The sequence below is a fragment of the Bactrocera neohumeralis genome, unplaced genomic scaffold (assembly GCF_024586455.1).
Source record: "Bactrocera neohumeralis isolate Rockhampton unplaced genomic scaffold, APGP_CSIRO_Bneo_wtdbg2-racon-allhic-juicebox.fasta_v2 cluster10, whole genome shotgun sequence".
In the NCBI taxonomy this organism is placed as follows: Eukaryota; Metazoa; Arthropoda; class Insecta; order Diptera; family Tephritidae; genus Bactrocera; species Bactrocera neohumeralis.
In genome coordinates, this window is record NW_026089623.1 from 26,655,886 (window position 1) to 26,681,954 (window position 26,069).

General features: G+C 32.9%; 1 pseudogene; it reads left to right on the forward strand.

Annotated features, from left to right (window-relative positions):
- Window positions 1-19,856: 19,856 nt before the first annotated feature.
- On the forward strand, window positions 19,857-25,329 carry LOC126765589 (NADH dehydrogenase [ubiquinone] 1 alpha subcomplex subunit 9, mitochondrial-like; annotated as a pseudogene).
- Window positions 25,330-26,069: the final 740 nt, after the last annotated feature.

Sequence of the window (26,069 nt, forward strand, 5' to 3'; positions counted from 1 at the left end):
CTGGTGGTATTAACTTACATGTCGACTCAGATTTTTGCAAGCCGCGTAACAATATTTTGTACATTCCTTGACAAATACAGTCAATCCCGGTTATGTGCCACAATCAAAATACAGATTTTTGTGGTTTGTTAAAAAAAATTAATATAGCACATAAGCGAGTGCGGATACTTAATCGAGTGGTACTTAACACAATAATTTCCATGTATATAAAAAAAACAACCGTGAGATGCAGCAAGATATGGGCGGTTAAGAGGGCTGATTTTCATTTAAGCGGAATACTACTTAACCGGGATTCACCGTAAACATAAATCGGAGGAATATTGAATATTTTCTTTGGCACATTTCTTGACTTGAAAATCGACAAATAAATTATGTTGTCAATTTTATTCTATACTTATATTTGCGGGGTTGTCGCTTTTTCCTTCTCATACAAATATCAGAAATTGTTCAATTTATGATTTTTAGCTTTTGCCATCGTTGCGAAAAGACGCTTGTTGGCAAAGGCATGCTCGGGGAGATGTAATGGTATTTGTTTTTATGAGTGAAGCAAGTTTGCCTGTTGAAAGTGCGCTTGCGTTCATGCATGAAAATATTGTTGTTGTGTGTTTTTCTACAAATTTGGGCATCGACTTGGCTGCCATATTGTCTTGTGACGCTGCTGATGCTATGTTATAAAGAATACTATTTTCAAAGAATACGAATATTTATTAATTGAGTTTTCCAAAGAATTGTTTGTCCAAGTGCATTTTCGCTAACGAAAATGCAACAGTTAATAAAATGTACCACTAATTCCACTAACGAAAATGCAACAGTCAACAACTCCGAAGAATTTTAATAATTTGTATTTATTGTTCATTCAAGTGCATTTCCGCTAACGAAAATGCAACAGTTAACAAAATGTATAATAACTTTATTAACTGTATTACTTTGCAAAATGCACAAAAGACACATTTCCTAAGAATTTTTACGCAAGCATTTATTTTTACGTTATTGCAAGAAAGCAAAATATTAGTATTTAAGAAAGCACAAAATAAAACGGAAGGCTGATTATCGATTAAACCTTCAACTCAGTTGTTTAATTTGTCGTTGTTCATCACTTCGGTGAAAAAAGTGGCGCAGTCGGTAGGATACCAATCGGTGTATCCTTGTGTGTAAAAATTTAAAATCAAGTTACATAAGAAAGGATATTGAATATTTCTATATTCGTAACGGGTAGAAAAAAAAAAAATAAGAACAACGAATCCATTAAAACATACAAAATATTTTTGCGAAAAGTTTAGTGAGAGCGACATTTGAACTTCATAAGATTGAAGAACGAATCCTTTAAAACATACAAATTTTTCGAAAATAATACAAAAAGGGGGTGAAGAAAAGGGTAAAAAAGATTTACTCTTATCGATGATAATTTCAGACAACAACCGAAATATAAAGATATACCCATATTAACAACTCATCAGAAACCAACTGCACATCCTAATCAACTTTAAACTCAACATAGTGACAATATTTTTTCCATCCTTGGAAACACATCCAGATCAACTTCAAACCCACACAGAGCCAGGCAGACAGCAATATAATATTCAACAATAACATCAGAAAGTGAGAATCCGATTGACTATATTATATATTATCATTATTATTATTAACTGTATGTAACTGATAAAATTAGCATAGAGTAAGAAATTGAAAAAAAAATTAAAATATACGTCTGGAAAACAAGAAATCAAAAAGTTGCAAGAGTTCTTACATAAAGTAACCTTGATAAAAACCCAAGCAAAGAAACATTATTTAAAACATATTATTAGAGAAAATTTCTTTTTTCTTCCTCCCGAACCTATAAAAAAAAGGGAAATAAAATGGCAGTACCAGCTCAAAACATTCTTACTATAAACCCTTTAAAATATCTTAATAACTTACCTGAATTCTGTGGCGACTCAAGAGACCTGCAGACATTCACCGCTCTTATTAACCGAATACACCCACACCTACAAACATATGACGAACTGTCCCAGCTAGTTTTTTCGGACTTAATAAAATCAAAGCTTTAAGCAAAGAGCAAGACAGGCAATAGAAATAAACTGCCACGCGACCTCATGGACAGAGATTAAAAACATACTACAGAATAATTTCGGGGATAGACGTTCTTGCGAAGAACTCTTTGACGAATTACGAAGCGTGACCTTTAGAACAAACACTTTAGATTTTTACAACCACATGAAAACCAGGTTACACAGGTTAAATAACAAATTAGTAACCATTTTAGGAGAAACCGAAGCAACTAGAGAGAGTGCGATGAACAACAAGCGCACTGCCCTCAATATCTTTAAAAACAAACTTACTGAACCAATGAAATCAATCCTTTTCGGTAGGAACCCAGAAGACTTGGAACATGCTATGGACATACTGTTCCAAGCCGGGTACGCACATACAGGGAACAATAACGTGAACAACAGCACAGAATTTAAAACTCATTCAAGTAATAGGAATACTGACTATAGAAACAATACACAATACAATAAAAAAGACAGTAGGAATAGAACACAATACGGGAATTCCCAACAACTATTCAACAGAAGGAATTTCCAACCAATACCCCAAAATAACGGAAGAAATTACCAACAATCCCAGCCATACCAACAAGCAAACCCACAAAACCCTAGTCCTCAAAACCCATCCTTCCAGAGACCAAATTTCAGAAACCAACCGGAACCTATGGACATGGGAAAAATAGAAGTGGCTGAAAATTTTCAGGAATCAGCCTCAAGAATAAATTATCATTTATAATAATAAAAACAAAGATAGGTTTTATAAGACTTATAATAGACACAGGCGCAACAAACTCCATTTTAAATCCGGGTATCTGCGACCCCAAAAGAATTCATCAACTAGCCCACTTTTAATTAAAACTTTCCAACATCGAATTTACGTTGACAAAAAGGCAATAGTACCCATGTTCGAAGAATTTAGCGACATTGGAACTAATAAACCAATAAAATTTTATATAATAAAATTGCATAACTTTTTTGACGGTCTAATAGGTAACGATATATTGAGACCACTAAATGTCTGTATCGAATATAGAAAGAACGAAATAAACATCGGTAACAAGACACTCCCTATGCACTTCGAAAACGAAAATTTAATGAAAGAAAGATAGTAGTACCAGATGACTCTGACCTAGTATATTATAAGGAATAAAACGGTGGAAACATTGTAAGAGAGGGAATTTTAAATGTAAGAAATCAAGAAGCAAAGATAAACTTACTATCTGAAACCAATCGGGTGACTACGCAAAAAGTAGATCGCGAAAATTTTAACATAATCGAAAATAAAGAATCTAAACCATTGGCTGAACAAATTAGAATAGGACACTTGAACCCCGAGGAAAGATCACAATTGTTGCAAATAATAAAAGGATATCGTAATATTTTTTACCAGGAAAATGAAGGACTTTCATTTACTTCAGCAATAAAACATAGAATTAGAACTACAAGCAACATACCTATATTTTCTAAGTCATATAGGTACCCGTACGTACATAAGGAAGAAGTCACAGATCAAATCCAAGAAATGTTAAAACACGAGATAATTAGGAATAGCAATTCTCCCTACTCAGCCCCAATTTGGATCGTGCCAAAGAAGGCCGATGCCAGCGGGAAACCAAATTGGAGACTTGTAATCGACTATCGTAAACTGAACGAAGTAACGATCGATGACAAGTTTCCCATCCCGAACATAGACGAGATTCTTGAAAAAACTGGGAAGAAGCCAGTACTTCACTACACTCGATCTGGCGAAGGGTTTCCACCAAATCGAGATAGAGGAAGAAGACTTCCACAAAACTGCATTTAGTGTCGAAGGAGGGCACTATGAATTTCTGCGAATGCCTTTCGGACTAAAAACAGCCCCTGCAAAGTTCCAGAGATTGATGAATAATCTACTCCAAGATTATATCAACAAAATCTGCCTAGTATACCTGGACGATAGAATCATATTTTCAACATCCTTACAGGAACATATGAACTCACTTAGACTTATATTCGCAAGATTACAGGAGGCAAATTTAAAAGTCCAGCTAGATAAATCAGAATTTCTAAAAAAGGAAACAGAGTTCCTTGGGCACATAATTACAACGGAAGGAGTCAAGCCCAATCCTAAAAAGATAGAATGCGTTGTTAACTTCCCAATACCCAAAACAGCAAAACAGATCAAGCAATTCTTAGGGCTCACAGGCTACTACAGGAAGTTCATAAAGGACTACTCGGCTATAGCTAAACCAATAACTAGGTGCTTAAAGAAAAATTCACAGATAAATATAAATGACTCGGACTACGAAAAAAGTTTTAACACCCTCAAGACCCTACGAAAACATGATCCAATATTAACATACCCAGACTTTTCTAAAACATTTACATTGACAACAGACGCGAGTAATTACGCTTTGGGAGCGGTACTTTCGCAAGATAATCATCCAATATGCTACGCCAGTCGCACCCTTAATACGCATGAAACAAATTATAGCACAATAGAGAAGGAATTATTGGCAATCGTATGGGCTACAAAATATTTTAGGCCATACCTTTTTGGTCGTAAGTTTATAATAGAGACAGATCACAAGCCACTGACATGGCTCTTTTCTATAAAGGAACCAAATTCAAAACTTGTTAGGTGGAGATTAATTTTAAGATTAAGATTATCTGAATGCGATTATGATATTAGGTACAAGAAAGGAATAAAGAATAATAATGCCGACGCTTTGTCAAGGATTGAAATTGAACCCAGCATTAATACACTAGAGTGCGACAGGGGAACGATAAAAAGTACTACTTCACCAATTAATATGTTTAAAAATCAAGTAGTTATAATGAAAACTACCTCTGGATCATTAAGAATAAAAAATAAATCTGTTTTTAAAAATAAAAAAAGAATAATTTCTATGAAGGAAATGGACAGGGAAACAGCAATTACAATACTAAAGAATCATTTTAATCGAACACAACTGAATGCTATTTTTATCGAAGACGAATTTTATACAATGTTTAAAACTGTTTACAAAGAACTATTTTCAAATAACCCAAATTTTAAAGTACTTAGATCTACACTCATGACGGAAGATATAGAAGACGAAAATCGATTAACTGAAATTATTAGAAACGAACATCTTGACAAAAACCATAGAGGAATTCAGGCAGTATATAAAGAATTAATTACGCAAATTTACAATCCTAAATTAAAACAAAGGATAACTCAGTTCATAAATAACTGTGAAATTTGTAACTTAGAAAAATACGATAGGAAACCCCCGAAGATCCCTTACAAAATTACAGAAACTACATCCAAACCTCTGGAAACATTACATATAGACGTATTTTATACTTTAGGTAAGAAACTTTTTATGACAGCAATTGATAAATTTTCGAAGATCGCGTTAGCATTTCAAATAAACGGTAGGAGTTGGACAGAATTTTAAACAAAACTTTTGCTGATAATCAATACTTATGGGAAAATAAATTAAATTGTTGTGGATAATGAACTAGGCTTTAAAGCTATACCGATGCAAGAATTTTTGAAAAAGGAGAACATAGATATTCACTATACTTCCAATAGTAACCATACGTCTAACGCCGACATTGAGAGACTACACAACACAATCAATGAGCACATACGCTTGTTAAGGCACGATAAAGAAAACAAAGACGAAAGTATAGAAGATAAAATGATAAGAATTATAGGTTTTTATAATAATACAATACATAGCACGACTGGTATCAAACCGATTGATTTTGTAAATGGCAATGTACATGAAGATAGATACAAAGAAATTCATGATCTTATAAATTCAAAGAAAGAAAAGTACATTCAGAAGTTAAATGAAAACCGGAAGGATATAGAATTAGAAGGCGGACCAAATTACATTAGAGAGATAAGAGGGGGTAAAAATCACAGAAAATACAGGAGAGACTAAAACTGTAGAACACTACATAAAAGTGCTACACATAATAAACACCACAGAATACGAACGAACAATGGAAATAATCAAAACCAACATTGACATCCTAAAGATATCCAGCAGCGAATCAAAAAAATTAATAAATACAATAAATAAGAACTTTATGCTATTAAGAGCAAAAATAGAAAACCTTAACTCACATTTCCGAAGGAAACGGGCTCTCTTAAACATTATAGGAAAAGGTCTTAAAATTATTGCAGGTACAATGGACAGTGACGATGAAGAACAAATAACTAAAACTCTTAAATTACTACATACGAACAATGAAAACTTAACTAACGAAATGAACAAACTAACCTATATAAACAATGTCATGAACTCCCAAATCCAGAATATAACTAACCACATAAACTATCAGCAAAACATTATCGGGGACTACTTAAACAAAGTCAAGAATATTATAGGGAATAAAATTTCAACCATAGAGGACGAGATAACATTTATAGAGCACATATACCAGATTAACAACGACATCTCACTCCTACGGCATCACGTAGACGACATAGGACAGATTATTTTCTCCGGGAAACTGGGAATCATCCCCACAGATATTCTCAGCCAAACCGTACTCGAATTAATCACAGACTTCGACAGTTATACTAATATTAACGTAGCCATAGCACTTCACGAAGGTAATATTATAATAATTCTCTCTATACCACAATATTCGCAAGATTCACTATCCATGGTGATATTCGTACCCATTCCTGACAAAAATATTAAATCCATAAAGGTTAGCCACTCTGATGTTCTCATAGATTCAGAAAGAAATATTTATAGCACATATATTAAAGATAATCTAAAAAGAAATCTTATAAAAATTAACGATGATTGTTTAAACAAAATACTAAACTTTGAAGAAGCTAATTGCAAAATGCAAACATTAAATACACAAGAGATAAGCGAAATAATTCCTGGAGTACTAATTCTTAAACATTTTAACAGCACAATATCCCATAACTGCAACAAAGCTAAATTAAACATTTCAGGAAATTACTTAATCAAATTCGAAAATTGTGAAATAAACGCGTTAAACAAGACTTTTACAAATGTCAAAATAAAAATACAAGACAAGTTTACCGTGCGATTCTGTAACTTGAGACAGTCTCAAGTCTCTAAATTTGAGATTTTAAGTTAGAGACAATTTTTGAGACTTGAGATGATATTGCTATTCTGTAAGTGACAGTCACAAAATCTATTACATTTCATTATTCAGAGATGTTTTTACACTTGAATGAAAATAAATATGTCGATAACAAATATTAAATTTTCTATAACATAGTCAAAAAACATAATTATCAATGAAAATAAAAATATATGTTGACTTTGTTTCATAATATTTACGAAATTTATGTAAAATTGATTTATTTTTAACCTTTTCGTGTTTGAGTTGCTTACAAAATATAAAGAAACGACAATCGATTAATATCTATGATGATCTCTATTCAGTATATTCAAAATGGCAGACAAGAGTTCTTTTTAGTTTTGTGACCTGCTAACTACCAGGTCTCAATATTTTGAGACTAACGCTACAGACTGTTTAGTGAATAGTAACTAGTCTCAAATTGAGACTTTGCCTCAAAATGTCTCAAATAGAGACTAGAGACTGGTTACAGAATCCCGCTATTATTCTACCTAATATCATTACAAAAATTAAAGACAATAGTAATACAACACTAGCAGAAATAAAAATTGAATCTTTATATCTGAAGCAAATAGAATACGAAGAAACACTGAAAAAAATACTATATACAGATAAGAACTCAAAAATACTTAGTTTTGGTATAGATATCTCAATTATTATATCAATATGTATCTTAATTATTTTTATATACCTCTTTAAGAATACAAAAACATATATTCCAAATGTACAATTAAAAAATGAAACTACTATAAAAAATCCGGCAAAGATAATACGAATATTTATTAATTGAGTTTTCCAAAGAATTGTTTGTCCAAGTGCATTTTCGGTAACGAAAATGCAACAGTTAATAAAATGTACCACTAATTCCACTAACGAAAATGCAACAGTCAACAACTCCGAAGAATTTTAATAATTTATATATATTGTTCATTCAAGTGCATTTCCTGAAACCATTGTTGTTTTTGTTGAACAATATTCGTAGTTTCTGCGGGTGACATATCTACATGTGAACGTATGTATAAGTATGTAAATAAAATTGAATCATTTTCACTTTGCAATTCGTACACACACATTGTGTCATAAATTAGAAATATAATTAACGTTTTTGATTACTTAAGAATTCGATATGCTTTTTCCGTTCTGACTCCAAAAATCCATTATTATCAAAACAATATCGCTCGCCCTCACAAGAAGGCATAACAATAACAATCATAAAGAAAACAGAACGCTTAACGTTCTGCTGGAATTTGCTGTCGCAGCTAAAATTGTAATTAACTCTTTGTTCTGGATCCAATCAAGCTGATGCTTACACTTCAGCTTTAACTTTAAGTAAATAAAACCAAATTGTATATATATTAGTATTTCTGAAATAAAGAATTGATTTGTATCTTGCAATCCACTAGAACCACACGTGTTCTCATTTCATCCGCGCGTTCGCGGATATAAAATATATATTTTTTTCAAAATTCCCTCGTCGCGGGAATTAATTGGCGCCCAACGTGGGGCACGAAGTTAAAAGTGCCTACTATAGTAATAAAATAAAAAGTGAAGTAAAAGTTATATAAAAATTGTCTTGTAAAGAAATAATTTAGCACGAAGTTAAAAGTGCCTACTATAGTAATAAAGTAAAAAGTGAAGTAAAAATTATATAAAAATTGTCTTGTAAAGAAATAATTTGGCACGAAGTTAAAAGTGCCTATAAAAAGTGAAGAAAAAAATAGTTTAGCACAAAGTCAAAAGTGCCTATAAAAAGTGAAGAAAAGTAAAAAGTGAAGTAAAAATTATATAAAAAATTGTCTTGTAAAGAAATAATTTAGCACGAAGTTAAAAGTGCCTACTAAAGTGAAGAAAAGTAAAAAGTGAAGTAAAAATTATATACAAAATTGTCCTTTAAAGAATTAGTTTAGCACGAATTCAAAAAAGTGCCTAATAAATTTAACACGAAGACAAAAGTGCCTACTAAAGTGAAGAAAAGTAAAATATTAGTGATTACTAAAGTAAAAAACAAGAAAAAACATAATTACACAAGTTTTTGAAAAGCTATTTGTGCCTACCAAAGATTTAGAAGGAAAATGACTAAAATATAAAAGACTGTAATAAAGTGAGTGAGAACAAACAAAAAAGTGACAATCAAAGGATAATAAAAACAAGAAATTTAAAAAAAAAAAAAAAAAAAAACAATTTTTTTTAAAAATTATTTGAGAAAAAAAAATATCAGTGACTCAAATCAGAAAAGTACAAATATTTTATAAAATCAACAAGAACAGCGGCAACAATTGCATCATCAACAACTTATAAGAAATGTAACCAAAAAATTGTTAACAGCAGCAGTAAAAACATCAGCGGATGTGTCAACAGCAGCAGCAGCAACCATAAAGGAAGCAACGTCAACACCAGCATCAGAGAGCTAACAAGGGAATATATTTGTAAGTTTAAAACTAAAATATACTATATATTAAGAAATGGGCAATAGCCCAAGTATTAAATATAAAAAACTTTTGTACTGTAATTTTTGTAAGGGCGAACACGATATTAGGAAATGTCCTAAACTCAAAAAATAAAAAAAACTAAAGACTATAATTAATGGTTTGTACAACCAATAAACTACATAACTAAAAGCTGCGATTCACCACCGCAAGGGGGACCCTCCAGCTTATAACAATTAAAAATTCTCTGCGATTCACCACCCAAGGGACCCTCCAGAGAAATATAAAAAGATAATTCAACCAAAAATTTGTTTTAATAAAAACAATAATTAAAGGCCCGACCAGCCATATAACAAAAATATATTGAAACCGCGATTCACCACCGCAAGGGGGACCCTCCGGTTTATAACAAAAGCTTAATTCTGCGACTCTGAACTCCAGACCCTCCAGAATAAAAAAGCATCCCTTCCTAGAAGGGATAAAATAAAAATAACTAACAAAAAAAAGAAAAAAAAAACAGAAACTTAAAAACAGACAAAATGGCTAACGGTGACGCTTTGACCGTAGACCTCATAACGCGCCTTATTGCTGACAGCAATATAGCATTACGTGAGGAAGTAGAGCAATTACGCTCACAAATAATAGTCAATACCACTAGTGCAACTGATTTTTTAACACAGACGATTGACGACAATATAGCCTGTCAGGAATCGTTAGATATAGTTAAATCCGTACCAGAATTTACTGGTAGAATAAATTCATATGTTAGTTGGAGAGAGGCAGCGCTTAACGCTATGAGCCTATACGTAAGGGGCAGTAGAAAATACTTCGCTGCACTCACCATACTCAGGAATAAAATAACACATGATGCAAATGATGCATTAACAAACCACGGAACAGTTCTAAATTTCGATGCAATTCTATCTCGCTTAGACTTTGCATATGCGGACAAACGTCCTATACACATTGAACAAGAATTAAGCATCTTAAGGCAAGGTGCAATGTCGGTTGTAGAATATTACAACCTCGTCAATAAAAAATTGACACTATTAATAAACAAAACTATCATGACACATGGAAATAACGCAGACTTAACCAAAGAACTAAACAAAAAGAATAGGGAACACGCCCTACGAATTTTTATAACAGGATTAAATACCCCACTAAGAGACATAATATTTTCTTTAAATCCACAAGATTTACCAGACGCGCTAGCAAAAGCTCAGGAACTAGAATCTAACAACCAAAGAGCCCGGTTTGCTCAAAACTTCACGTATGATAGAAACAGGGTGAAGTCAACATACACAAACAATAACTTAAGGTTTCCTCAAAGGAACAACGCTCTCAATAATAATACAAATTATAATTTTCCAAAACCAACTCCTATGGATATAGATCCATCTGTATCCAGAATTTACAATAGAGATCTTAATATGAGGGGGCAACAAAGCACCAACAATTTTTACCAACAACAGAGAAATAACAATTTTAATCAAAATGTAAAACCTATGCAAACAAATGCAAACTTCCAGGCCAATAGGGGGCAAAATCAGGAAGCACATGGGGTAAAGCGGCATAGAGAAAGTAATAACAGCTTTCGCCCGCAAGAAAAGAGCCAGAGAATTAATAATATGAACGAGAGCCATTTTTTAGGCGAAGAGGGGACGAACTCCCCTATCTCAAATTACACGACTCAAAATTAAATAAAAACTTAAAAGCTCTAGTTGATACGGGAGCAACCTCATGCTACATTAAGCCTGGGGTTTATAATAATAAAAACGAATTAGCCATTTATAAGCGCATAAAAACCGTTAATGGCTATTCCATAATCAAATTTTACCACTTAATTACCTTATTTGGAGTCGAAGAAATTTTCTATGAAATAGAGGGATTAGAATCGGATCTCCTTTTGGGATACAATTTCCTTAAAAATATTGAGGCACTTATCGATGTGTCCAATGGGAAAATTAATTATAGGGTAAAAAATAATTTGGAAAATGAAAACAAAAGTATGAATATTTATTTTGAAAATAAAACTAAGGAACAAGAAGTTTCCAAAAAACCAGCCGACGGAAATACCGGCAAATATAAAAAAATAAATACTGTGGAGCAGAAAAGCTCTACAACGCCAGCCGATGATAATACCGGCAATTTAAATAAAAAATATATTGTGGAACAAAAAAGTTCTACACCGCCAGCCGAAGATTTTACCGGCAATATTATACTAAAAAAATTTATTTTGGGACAAAAAGATCCTAAAACGCCAGCTGACGATTTATACCAGCCTAATGAAAGATGTAAGTATAAAGAAAATATTGTGGAACAAAAAAGTTCTACAAAGCCAGCCGAAGATTTTACCGGCAATATTTTATTTAAAGAAATTATTTTGGGACAAAAAGGTCCTAAAACGCCAGCCGAAGTTCTTACCGGCAAAATAAAACAAAAAAATAATGGTGAAAAACCAAATAAAAATATAAAAATACCAAATTTAAACCACTTGGGAAAAGAAAATCCTAGGACGCCAGTCGAAGATAATGCCGACAATAAAATCAAAAAATATACTCCAAAAAAAGGTAGTACTAATATTTTAAAAATAAATAATTTCCATATTACCGATGAATATAATTTCGAAAAATTAACTGAGCTTCAAACACATGCAAGCTTCCCATTTGACCCGGGAGAAATAATTTATGAAAATATGATACGATAAAGAAATAAACTAAAACCTAGATATAAAAAATAACAAGTTAAGGAAAATTTAGAGAATAAAATAAAAATTAATAATGAAAATAGAATTATTCATAAAGATAATATAAAATCATAATTATTATAGGTTTCCAAAATGATCATTTTAATTTTGACTGCACTAATCAGCTCAGCAACCGCTGATGTTATAGATTACACCCGACAAGACTACGTACTTATCGAAAATGGAGATGTTTCCATTTATGAGGAATACGGGGACTTATTTCACATTACTAATTTATCTTATTTTGAAAACATAATAGCAGACGAAAATAGAAATTTTTACAGTAACAATGAACAAAATCACGACAGCTTAGGAATTATTACACAGGAAACAGAATCAGAAACTTTGATAATTAAAACTTTATTGGAACAATTAAAACAAACCAATTATAGGCAAAAAGGGGTATAAATGAATTAGGAACACTTTGGAAATGGATAGCTGGTACACCAGACCATGACGACTTTGTAAAAATTAATAACAAATTGGACGAACTAGTAGTAAATAACAATAAACAATATACAACAAATTCAGAAATTTTTAAAATAATAACAGAATTAACTGACACAGTTAATAATATTAAAGGTGATACCATAAATAGGAAAATAAAAAGAAAACGAAATCAATATGTTATACATGAACTGCAAAATTTAATAAATACAATAACCTTTGGTAAAATTGGAATTTTAAATCCAACAATTTTACACTTTGATGAACTAAAAAACATAACATACTACCAACACGGTATAATGACAATAACAGATTTAATGGACATTTCTAAATTCAAAATAGCCCAAAAAGGAGACATAATTATAATTTATATAAAATACCCTAAAATAGAACTAACATGTAAGTACTATGATGTAAGAGCTATAGCTCAATTAGATGGTAAACTTATTATTGACCAGAACATAATATACTGTAATAATAAATTTTTCAATATTCAGAATTGTAAAACAGAAATTTCAAAAACCTACTGTAAACTAAATAAAAAAAGCACATGTTTGTCAGAAATTTTAAACAAAAACCAAGGAAAATGTAATAAATTAAAAGAAAAAAACCTTCAAATTGAAGAAATTAAATCAGGAGCGATATTAGTTTCAGGAAAAAATATTGTAGATAATCAAACATTAAATGGAACATATCTAATAACATTTGAAAATTATACAGTAATAAATAATCAATCTTATGAAAACATTGAAGTAAAAATGTGGAATTATTTTAAAAATAACCATATAAACAATTTTGAAATTTTAGAATATTTTGAAACTACCAACAAACTGTTAAAATTAGATAATATAAATATTTTAACAGAACGGAACAAGAACATAACAGTCCATTCATATTTTTGGTACATAATTTTAATTTTGGGAATCATTTTCATAACTTACTTATTACTAAAATTAAAAAAATCTCGCGAAATTCCCAGACCAATCCAAAATACGCAATTTCAAGAAATCACTTATAATGCTCTTTTGGACCAAATATATAAATTAACTCAAAATAATAGTGAATCGGGGACGATTCATTTTAGGAAGGGGGAGTTAACGATAGCCTCCGCATAGAAACCTTACCCTAACTGTAAATAAAATTGAATCTTTTCACTTTGCAATTACATTGTGTCATAAATTAGAAATATAATTAACGTTTTTGATTACTTAAGAATTCGATATGCTTTTTCCGTTCTGACTCCAAAAATCCATTATTATCAAAACAATATCGCTCGCCCTCACAAGAAGGCATAACAATAACAATCATAAAGAAAACAGAACGCTTAACGTTCTGCTGGAATTTGCTGTCGCAGCTAAAATTGTAATTAACTCTTTGTTCTGGATCCAATCAAGCTGATGCTTACACTTCAGCTTTAACTTTAAGTAAATAAAACCAAATTGTATATATATTAGTATTTCTGAAATAAAGAATTGATTTGTATCTTGCAATCCACTAGAACCACACGTGTTCTCATTTCATCCGCGCGTTCGCGGATATAAAATATATATTTTTTTTCAAAATTCCCTCGTCGCGGGAATTAATTCGCACACACTTTTTACTGATAAATGATATTACGATTTGAATTTAAATTGTACTTACATACATACATATATATGTGCATATGTAATTATGAGCTGATATGTAGATGCGTATGAAAATTAAATGACATATTATTGTAATATGTATATTAAGTTTTTATGATATTATGATAGTATCTCATATACATATATTTACAAACATATTCATATATGTACATAAGAAATTATAATACATACATTTATTTTCAAACATAAGAAATATTTTAATAAATAACTCTTAATTGCACATTAACTACAAATATTGTTTTGAAAATAGCATAATTTAATTAGAATGATATAAATTATGCATATATTCATAGAAATACGAAAAATGATAATCACTTCAATTAACATGATGGCATGTGAGCATATAAAAATATACGCAAAAGGCCCAACATACGTTTGTAATAGCAATGCATGTTTCTGAGCATAATTTTCATTGAATGTTCTGCTCTGTTCATGCGCCACTGTTAAAGTTTCTCCTTCTTAAGTGGTAAACACATAGAGCGCGACAGACTGCAAACTACAACTACTGGAATTCCTGAGCCAAACCAACCTCACAATAATGAACAGTGACACAAAAAATACTTACCAAAAAGGAAATAAAGGCTCTGTAATAGACCTGATGTTTGCAAATGACGCACTAAGCAGACACATTAAGTGGAAGGTGTTCACAAATAGTGACCATATGGCATTCATCGCAGAAGTCTTATTCTCTGGGGACCAGGAACCCCCACGCAGTAACACTACACATAAACGAAGCTGGAAGCAAACGGATTTTGACACTGACGTTTTTGAGACAGTCTGGAGTGCAGCAATAGCACCAGGCGAAGGCGGCGTCCACTTAGTAACCGCATTGCAAAAGGAACTGATAGCAGCATGCGACGCCACAATGTGAAGGACAAAATGTCACAATAAGCGAAGACCTGTATACTGATGGAATGAAGAAATTGCCACGCTGAGAAAGCTCTATCACTCAGCCTGACGTCGCCTACAACGCAATCAAAGTGGCAAAAACGAAAACCGTCTCAAAGAAGCTTTTAAAAACCATAAGAAGCTTCTAAAGTCAGCTATAATCCGTAGAAAGAGAAACTGTTTTGAAAAGATCTGTAAAGAAGCGAATATAGACCCCTGGGGGGCGGCTTATAAAATCTCTATGTCCAAATTCCAAAATAAGCGGCAGCAACCCAAATGCGCTCCGTTTATGAAGAAAGTCGTCGAGGCATTATTTCCGACGCACGCCCGATTACTAGCGCTGTGCGGCGAAACCATGCTGCTGAGTCATCCCCACTGGTTACGGAAGAAGAACTATTGGCCATAGCTAAAAGAATCAAAAACAACAAAGCGCCTGGTATCGATGGCATACCAAACAGAGCTCTAAAGGTAGCCATAATCTCAAAGCCCACTCTTTTCGCAAAAATGTACAACGCATGTATAAAAGAAGGGATGTTCCCCGATCCCTGGAAAATCCAGCGCCTGGTTTTAATCCCAAAACCAAAAAAACCACCAGATGAACCTTCTTCGTATCGACCTCTGTGTATGCTAGACACAATGGGCAAAGTGTACGAAAGCATAATAAGAAACCGCTTGGAGATTGCAATCCAGGAGTCCGGCGGACTATCAAAAAGACAATACAGCTTCAGAAAACAGAGGTCTACTATCGATGCACTGAAAGAAGTTGTCGACACGACGAAAAGAGCAGCAAGTGGCAAAAGATGGAAAGGTGGTACAAAAAAATATTGTGCGCTGATCACCCTGGATGTGAAGAATGCATTCAACTCTTCTAAATGGGAAAATATATTCGAAGCCTTATATGGAATACGCGCCCCTCAGTACCTCATAAATACCATTATGAGTTATTTTCAAAATAGAAGGCCTAAGAAAAGCCTAAAGACGTTAAGCTAATCGCATACGCGGACGACCTTATAGTGGTAGCAGTAGGTAAACAACTTGAAGACCTACAAAATAAATGTAATGAATGCATAAATGGTATACGCCAATGGTTTTCTTCAAAGAGTTTGGAACTGGCTGAGCACAAAACAGAGGTACTGCTCATAAGCACCAGAAAAATTGAGGAAAAAATAACTCTCACTATAGGAGAGTGTATGATTACTTCACAACCACAGTAATTATATTATAGTACATATATTGGACTCCAAACTGAAATTCAAGCAGCACTTGGCAAACATAGCAAATAAAGCAACGCGTTATCAAGAATGATGGCAAATAGAGGCTGTGTGCGCTCCAGCCGCCGACTTCTAATCGCAAAAGCTATGAGCTCAGTTATACTATATGCAGCTCCAGTATGGATACAGGCGCTAAACATAAAAGCGTATGCCAAACCAATAAATGCGGTGCACAGACTCACAGCAATAAGAGTAACAAGTGCTTTCCGAACTATTTCCAGCGAGGCATCTGAAGTACTAGCTGGTATGCCGCCCATAGACATCCAGGGTGACGAACTCGCGAGATTATTTGAGCTATCAGCGCCAATTACAGAAATCCAAAAGAGAGAAGAGAGAAAGAAGAGCATAAATATGTGGCAGCAACGGTGGCAAACCTCAACTAAAGGACGGTGGACCCACAGACTTATACTTGACATCCATACGTGGATAAGTAGAAAACATGGGGACCTGGATTTCCACCTGACCCAAATATTAAGCGGGCATGGGTGCTTCAGAGGCTATCTATATAAATTTCAAAACGACGTCAGTCCGTATTCTATGATGTGTACGGAGTCAATAGAAGACCCTCAGCACGTGTTCTTCCATTGTTCTCGGTTTCTAAACATAAGGGAAAAGTTTGAAACAGCACTAGGTGGTAGTTTAAAGGTGGAAAGTTTGACTGCACTTATGTGTCAGTCCTCTGAGAAGTGGAAAGCTGTTCGCGAAGCGGCAACTTCCATCATGACAATATTAAGACAGATACAGCAGAATAGGCGTCAGTCCGTCTGTGCTATAGAGGAGACGTAAAATGTCTTGTCACTCCCATGAAGTAATACCTTATCTGGTGGTTCCGAGGGAGAGTCTTGAGTTGGGAGTAGGTTAGGTTTAGCGGATTAAAGTCCCGCACTCCGGCTTTCGATGCTTCCTCCTACTATAAGAAAAAAATATTCTGTCAAATATTAAAATACACACGTTCTTATGGGCAGTGTTATTTTGACAGCTGCACGACCACACGACTGCAGGCCGACAGTTGTCGTTCTCCCTAACTTCGATATCCTCCTATTTTTGCCAACCACAGTAGAGTTGACAGTAGAATGGAAGATAGAAAGAGGAGGTAGAGTGGTGAAGCCACTAATATATAAAATGTAAAATTATTCACAGCTCTAACAAACTTGACGTTATTTTACAAATAAAAGCATAAAATAGCTATATTATAGCTCTATTATATCATTTGTAATAACAATTGATAATTTAAAGCAAAAATAATTATCTATTTACTTATTTTTTGCATAAAAAAATTCATTTTGAACAAAATATTAAAATTTCATTGAAGAGAAAGGAATTAGTATGGCCACAACGAAATTGTGTACATACAAAATGGACAACTGCGTTGTTTTGTGTACATGCCGGCCATTGTGTTGTTGTTGCTTCTCAAAATGTACATGTAGTAAGATGAACAACGACGTTTTCTGTTCACTGTCGTGCTGCTGCAGTCTGTCGCGCTCTGTGTGTTCACCACTTTAGCCTGCTGTGGTGAAATGCACTCATCGCATTTTGTTAGCTTTTGACAGTTTACACAGAGAACTTAAAACATAGAGAAGGTGCAGGAACATTTGATAAATTTGCGACACGGAATCTCACGACACAAATACAGAATTCACGCTGTGAAATGTTAACATTTTTAACGTTCTCCACATATTCAACAAAGAATATGAAGAGAAATAATATATGTACGTACGGCTTATGATGCCATAGCATGTATGCGCAATCAGGGAATATTGAAGAAAAATAGGTTCTTTGATATTCCATTTTTAACAGCGAAAAATGTGTACAAATACAGCTCTCTCACATACTCAAGAATATGAAGAGACATAAATATGTATGCATGCTCCTTATGATACTCCCAACAACAGCATTGTGACATTTTCATGGTTCAATTTTTGCTTTCGCAATGTATGCAAATATGTATGTATGCTCTTGCGTTTTGCCGTCGGCATTTACATATTGGCATGTAATAAATATGATATGAGTATAATTTTGTATGAATGCATGTATAGTACTATTTACAGTCAATTTAGTATATATTACTTGTATATTTAATAACTTAATTTGATTTTTACATAATATACTATACTAATAAATATGTTTGTATTATGTTTCTTAGTAATAGAAATTGAATTTATCACAACAATGCATATATATATAAATATATTGTCTATCATATTAATCTTATTATCTGCACATATGATTGCATGTATACGCATGTGCGCATTCAGAAATTCAAATCATGATTTTATCACTTATCAATACACATATTACATGTGCGCGGATTGATCTGCATGTTCATATACATATGTACATACATTCATTTATGCTTAAACTTACATACATATGTACATATGTATATTTGTATACACTTCCGAACAAATAATGCACAAGCATACAAACATACATATGCGTACACATATGAATATGTCACCAACAAAAATTTAAGCATTGTTCTACAAAAACAACAATTGCCTAAATAGCATAAGCATGGCAAGTCAATATGGCAGCCGAATTGGCGAAGCTTAAATGTAGTAAATTTTACAACAAAAACGATTTCATTCATAAACGCAGGCGCAAATTCCACAAGCGACCTTGCTTCATTCATAAAAACAGACAACGTAACATCTCCCCGGGCATGCCTTCGCATACAAGCGTCTTTTCGCGACGATGGCAAAAGCTAAAAATCATAAATTGAACAACTTTCTGATGATTCTTCACAGAAAGAAGTGACAAAAGTGGCAATAAAGCCGTTGTCGATTTACAATATTCGTCTAAAATATTTTTCCGTGACTCGCAAAAATCTGCGTCGATATGTATGCACGCGCATACATCTTCATACATATTTACGCTGGTTTGTAGGCGACGCTGTTCGAGCAGCAAGGAAAGCGGTAACAATCGGCGATCGTTTGTTAGTTTCTTTCGGCACAGCTCGGATTTTCTACCAACAAAAAAATGTTGTGGCGCTTTACCGTCGCGTCAGTGTTTCGACACATAGAAGTACTGAACACAATGAGCGCGACCGACTGCAAACGAATATATTAGAATACACACGTTCTTAGAGACACAGTTATTGAGCCAGCTGCACAACTACATAACTGTGTCCATAAGAACGTGTGTATTTGACAGATGTCGCTTGCAGTCTGTCGTGCTCAATTTGTTCAGCACTCGACTCTTTTGACAAAACGCAAGTTTCGGCCATTGGTTGACTGTGACAATGGAGATGCGAAAGAAGCTTGAAACTTGTTACTATGAATGTATGTACATATGTATGTACACTGGCCAAAAAAAGTATTCGACATATGCATATTTTTATGTATTTTTAAAATATTCCATAATATAAAGAAATAAAAACCCGATTAACAGTGTTTTTGAAAGCAATAATTTATTTATTTTGTAAATTGATGAGTTTTGTGATAATAAAAATTACAAAACTAAACAAAAAAGCACAAAAACTTAATTACTCCAAAAATAAAAGCAAAAAAAATATTCGACAATTCATGTAAAATCCAAGTTTGAAAACAAAAAAATACTTTTTAATACCGCGTAGCTCTTCCTTTACTTCGGACTACTTCTTTTAAACGTCTTGGTATTGATTCGACCAACTTTCTTGTTATGGATGGGTCTATATTGTACCACTCTTCCATTAGTATCTGTTCCATTTGGGTTTTGTTCGTAAAATGGCGCTGCCTCAGCCTTCTTTCTAAATGATCCCATAGATGCTCTATGGGATTTAAATCTGGACTTTGAGCAGGAGTTTTAATTACTCCAGGGCAATTGTATAAAAGCCAAAGCTTTGTATTTAGTGCGGAATGCTTTGGGTCGTTATCTTGGTAAAACTGAAAAATCGCTCCGATTCCGAGATTTTCTGCACTAGTTCGTAAGTTTCTCTTCAAAATGTCAATGTATTGCATGTGGTCCATGATTTGGCGAATTGGCTCCATATTTCCAACTCCTGCTGCCGACATACACCCCCAAATCATAACTCCTCCACCTACGTGTTTCACAGTTGCCACAGTATTTCGCTCTTCCAATTCTGTATTGGGCTTCCTGTAACTTTACCATTACATCCAAAAAGATTGAATTTGCTCTCATCTGCAAATATCACCTTATTCCAAAATTCGGCGGGCTTATTTGTGTACGTTTTTGCAAACCTTAATCTTTCTAATCTATTTTTTTTAGAGATATATGGCTTTTTGCGCGCAACTCTTCCTCTGTAGTCATTGATTTTCAAATAATTGCGAATGGTTTGGGGTGTCACATCTATATTTAGGTTTTCTTGAACAGTTTTGGAGAAAACCGTGGCATTTGTTTTTGGTTCTTTCTTGACCTGGCGAACCAACCAACGTTCGTCTGCTTTAGTTAAGGCTTTTGGGCGACCACACCTTGGATGATTTTCAACCGACTTTTTATCTTTCCATTTTTTTATAATATAATGGACAGTTGTTCGCGGCCTATCAACTAGTTCGGCTATTTTAGTTTCGGTTATTCCACTTTTAAAATGTATAACGATCAGATTTTTGATTTCCTCAGACACTTCTTTTTTTTTGCGACCCATGTTTACCATTTCACTTATTTACTTTAAATACCGCTTCTAAATTGAATGCTGCATAACAATGTTAAAGAAAATATTCAAACCGATCGTAACTTTCACCGTTAATCATTGGAATTCGCTCTTCTACGTAACTGTCAAATATTTTTTTTGCTTTCATTTTCAGGATAATTTAGTTTTGGTGCGTTTCTGTTTAATTTTGTTGTTGTGATTATCACAAAACTCATCAACTTACAGACTATATAAATGTTTGCTTTAAAAAACACTGTTTTTTGGTTCTTTATGTGTTTATATTAAGAAATATTTCAAAAATAAATAAATGTATTTTTTGAATACTTTCTTTGGCCAGTGTATATGGCTCGCATTTGCTTTCGTAAACATACAGACAAATGTGCCAAAAAAATAATAATATATGAATGTACATATGCACATATGCATGTGTCATAGAAATTCTATTGGTACAAATATGGAAATGATAACGAAATAATGCGAATATGCATATTTCATGAAGGTCATTCATTTTTTTTAAGAAATGAAGTTCTTTTGACACATCTCCGCTTTGTAATAGACAAAATAAATATAACTTTTTTGAAATAATTAAAAAATTAAAAAATAAAATTAATTATTTTGTATCTAATTTTTTACGATTTTGTAAAAAACTGAAATTTTTACAATTTTTCTGATAAAAATGGTTCATATGATACAAGATCACACATATGTGTCTCAGAGAATGCTTCTTTACATTCTTTATGTGACTTTGCATATTTTTCTTCAAAGCATTTCTCTTTATTCATTCTTGCATGAATTCAGTCGTTTTACATATATTTCTGCCACTGCACGTGCTCAATTCTGCTAAATAGCAGCGAGAATGGTGAAATTCCATCATACAGAATTCAATTTGCACCTTCTCTATGTTTTAAGTTCTCTGGTTAACACGCCTGTCCGTTTTTGGACCTTCTCTATAAATATACGTTCTCTGGTATAGTTAATATAGAAAAAAGAATCACGCGAAAAAACAAACAAAGAAAAATTGTTAAAAATCCTACATATTTGCTGTTTAAGATGTGGCAAGGCTCGTTTTCCTCATAATTGTGAACAATCTAACATTTTCAACAATGAGTGTGCTAAGTGATTTTTAAATTAATAAATTAAGTAAAATATAGCAAAATAAAAGTGAAATGTGAACTTATTTCAATGTTTAGAGTGTATATTTAAATATACAGAGTGAAAAACGTGAAAAACATTAGCGAAACATAGAGAAATTCCATGTGTTATTAGTGCAAATTTATGAACTTTAATCGTGAATATTTTAAAAAATAAAAGTTATTTTTATATTATTTTTGGATATTTCTTCTCTGAAGAAGCTCCCCTACCTGCACATACCCCATTTATACGGAAATTCGGTTTTTACCCCTTCTTCCACTTTTTAACATTCACGGTGCGATATGAAATGTTAAAATTTCTTGCTAACTACTTTTTCACACAAGAGAAATAATATCAATATATATCAATATCAATTTCTTGAGCATTTACTTTAGAGCTGGAACCTAACCTTTAATAGGATCTTAAAAAAATTATTTTTTGAATTCGCAATATCTATATAGTAATGAAAAGTAATTTAATTTAGCTTACACAACACTATTTTGCCATACTCAATAGCAATACTGGATTTAGCTGCATGCATGAATATTGTCGGGACAACTTTTTGAGACAACTTTTCCATAAATTTTAAGAAAATAACACAATGCAACCATTTTCCGGTTAAAAGTCGGCCAACTTGGATTCCAATAGAAACTCAACCCCGGACTCCTCTTCACGTTTCTACAGTGTCACCTCTCAGCTGTGCCTTTGTTTACATAACATCAGCTGATAGTTACTCTACTCCTCCTCTACCGTGGTGGCCATGATGTTTTTATTGTGAACGTACACTTGGGGGTAGCTTAAGAGCTGTGAATTGCTCTTTTACTATGGTGAATGGGACGGGAAACGGTCAAAATTCTAAAATCAAAATTCTGAAGTCAAAATTCCGGAATCAAGATTCTGGGTCGACAAAATTCTGGAAATCGGAATTCCGCAATTCCTTTGCTTTTTTTGGCTGCATTTCAAAATTCTGGTTTTTCATAATTCCGGAATTTACGTTTTCCAGAATTAATTCTGGAAATTTTTTTCCCAAAATTTGAGCCAAATCGTGTATCTTATATAAATTTGCTTATACATACATAATAATATAACATAAACAAAACATAACCTCCAAAATGATTCCAAAATTCAAACATGTTTATCGGAAAGACAAAAAACAACATTATTAACAAATAAAGACCAAATAGATTCATTTCTTTTTTTTTCGTATAACATGTTCACAGCCATCGAATTGTGTGACAATACGCACGGTACATTTGTTTTTAATTCGTTCAGAACAAGTCCAGTTAAATGTTTTCTTATTTTTTCGTTCCAAATACATAGAAGAAGTAGCCGTCGACGTTTAACATGTCTTTTCCTTTATTAGACTTCACCACAGTTATATTTTCCATCATTTCACAAAAATATTTAGCACGTTTTTATTAATGAAATGGCAGTAACACATTGCTTAGACAGTACATATATGTATGTATATGTAGGTACATAGTAAACTAAATCATTATGGTAGTACAAAAAAGTAAATGAAGAACAACAAACAAAGCAATAACAATAACAAATACAATCATGGTAGTACAAAAAAATAAATGAACAACAACAAACAAAGGAATAACAATAACAAATACAATCATGCAATTGTAAAAAACTACTTACTAGGCAATAAAACATATGATTACAGAATGGCAAAATTCTGTAATTAATGATTAAAAATGCGTGTTGATAAAAAAAAGTGCGCACTTTTTTGTTATCAACACGCATTTTTAAAAAGTGCGCACTTTTTTTTATCAACACGCATTTTTAATCACTAATTACAGAATTTTGCCATTCAGAATTTTGCAATTCAGAATTTTGCAATTTAGAATTTCGTTATCCAGAATTTTGAATTCCAGAATATTGACTTCCATAACTTTGATTCCCGGTGTTCCAACTTCCGGAATTATGAATGCAGAATTTCCAAAAAAGCAGAATTTTGACCCCAACCCGAATGAGACTTTCCCTACTCCCTTGTACCATGCTGTGAAGTACTCAAATGTAGTTATCAACTTAGTTGGTCGTGAATTCGAGACAAAATTTTAAATTGAACGACGTGTTCATGGAAGGTGCACGTCGTATTGCTAGGTAAGCTTAAATTAAACTTTATTTCAAAAGATTTACCATGTATTTTTTAATTTTTTTTTATAGAATCAGCAAAGAAGCTGGTGTAGAACGTTTGATTATTTGTCTGCTTTAAACGCTAGTCCTAAACCAATGACCATTGTGCTTGAGGGTGGAAGCAACTTTTTGAAGAGCAAATACTACGGTGAGCACATTCGGATGTTGTACAAGCTATTGTTAATTGTGCTTAGGATCCCGATACTGCTGGTCAGGTTTATCAAGCTGTTGGGTGAGTTTTGAGCAAAATTCTAATATGCTAAACACTCAACACCCACCTTGCAGACCAAAGCGTTACCAGTTGAGCGAATTAATTGACTGGTTCCATCGTGTTATGCGCAAAGATGAAAAATGGTGGCGATACCGCCGTTAAGACATTCGTTACGATCCTACCTTCCTATTGAAAGCCAAGTTCACTGAGCTTATCTGTCCTGGGCAACCTATTGGTGAGCTACATATGGAACGTATCGATCGCGAATGTATTACTGATGTCGTTTGGATGTACAATTGACCTCCATGGAAGAGCAAGTACCATGAAAATTGCGACCATATCGTGTTGCGCAATATTATGATGCCGAATTGGGAGAATGGGAGGAACCAGCTCCACCAAAACCGATAGAACATTGGGAAGAACTATGTATGCTTGCATAAAACTACTATAATGGCATAAAACTACTAACAACAGCCAAGCAAATAATAAACAACACTCATCAAATGAAATTTTGGTAGCGTTGGTGGCCAAGCAGCGATTTGAAAAAGAAACATTTGCATCTACGCGAATTACAATTCGTCTTTACATCTAGTGAATTATGGTCGATTATGAATGGTGTGGAAGTTGATATTTAAACTTTAAAAAACAAATAAATGTAATTTGGCTAATAATGAACCGCTATTAAAAATTAAGCAATTTGAGTTGTATTTTTATTTGGGCCATTTAGTTTTTTAAATATTATGCAAGTATTGCTATTGAGCATGGCAAAATAGTATTGCGTAACCTGATTTAAACTACTTTTTACTACTATATAGATATTGCTAATTCAAAAAAATTATTTCTTTAAGAATCCTTTTTATTTAAAAACTTAGCTTAGAACTAAAAAATAATATGATAAATCTGTTAGGATGGTCAAAAACTCCATTTGGGAACGAGTAGGATTCCTTATCGCCGGCGTATAGCTAAATTCTGACATAAAACGTGTATGTAGTTTGTGATTACAAAAAAATGTACTTAAAATATAGAAAACATGGCTATTATAATTATCTCTTGATCAATCTTACAGTAAAAAATTGTGTTTTACTGTTCCGACGAATTATTATGATATGTAATACCAAATTTTTCCACAATAGTTCTCTTTTGGTACACTCATTATCAAAAAAATTTCCACTTTGTCCATGAATAAGTTAACTAAAATGCTTAAAAATACATATATAGCATATTTATTTATATCAAGAAGATATAATCAAATCTTTTGATAACAGCATTAAACTTCATTCTATAAGCAAAATTGAAAATAGTATTAATAAATGTATAAATATAATTCTGTAAATTTATAATTTAATATTAAAGCATTTTGCTTTACGGAACCCATTTTAACCTCTCGCCATCCTTATTCACCAGAGGTGGTCA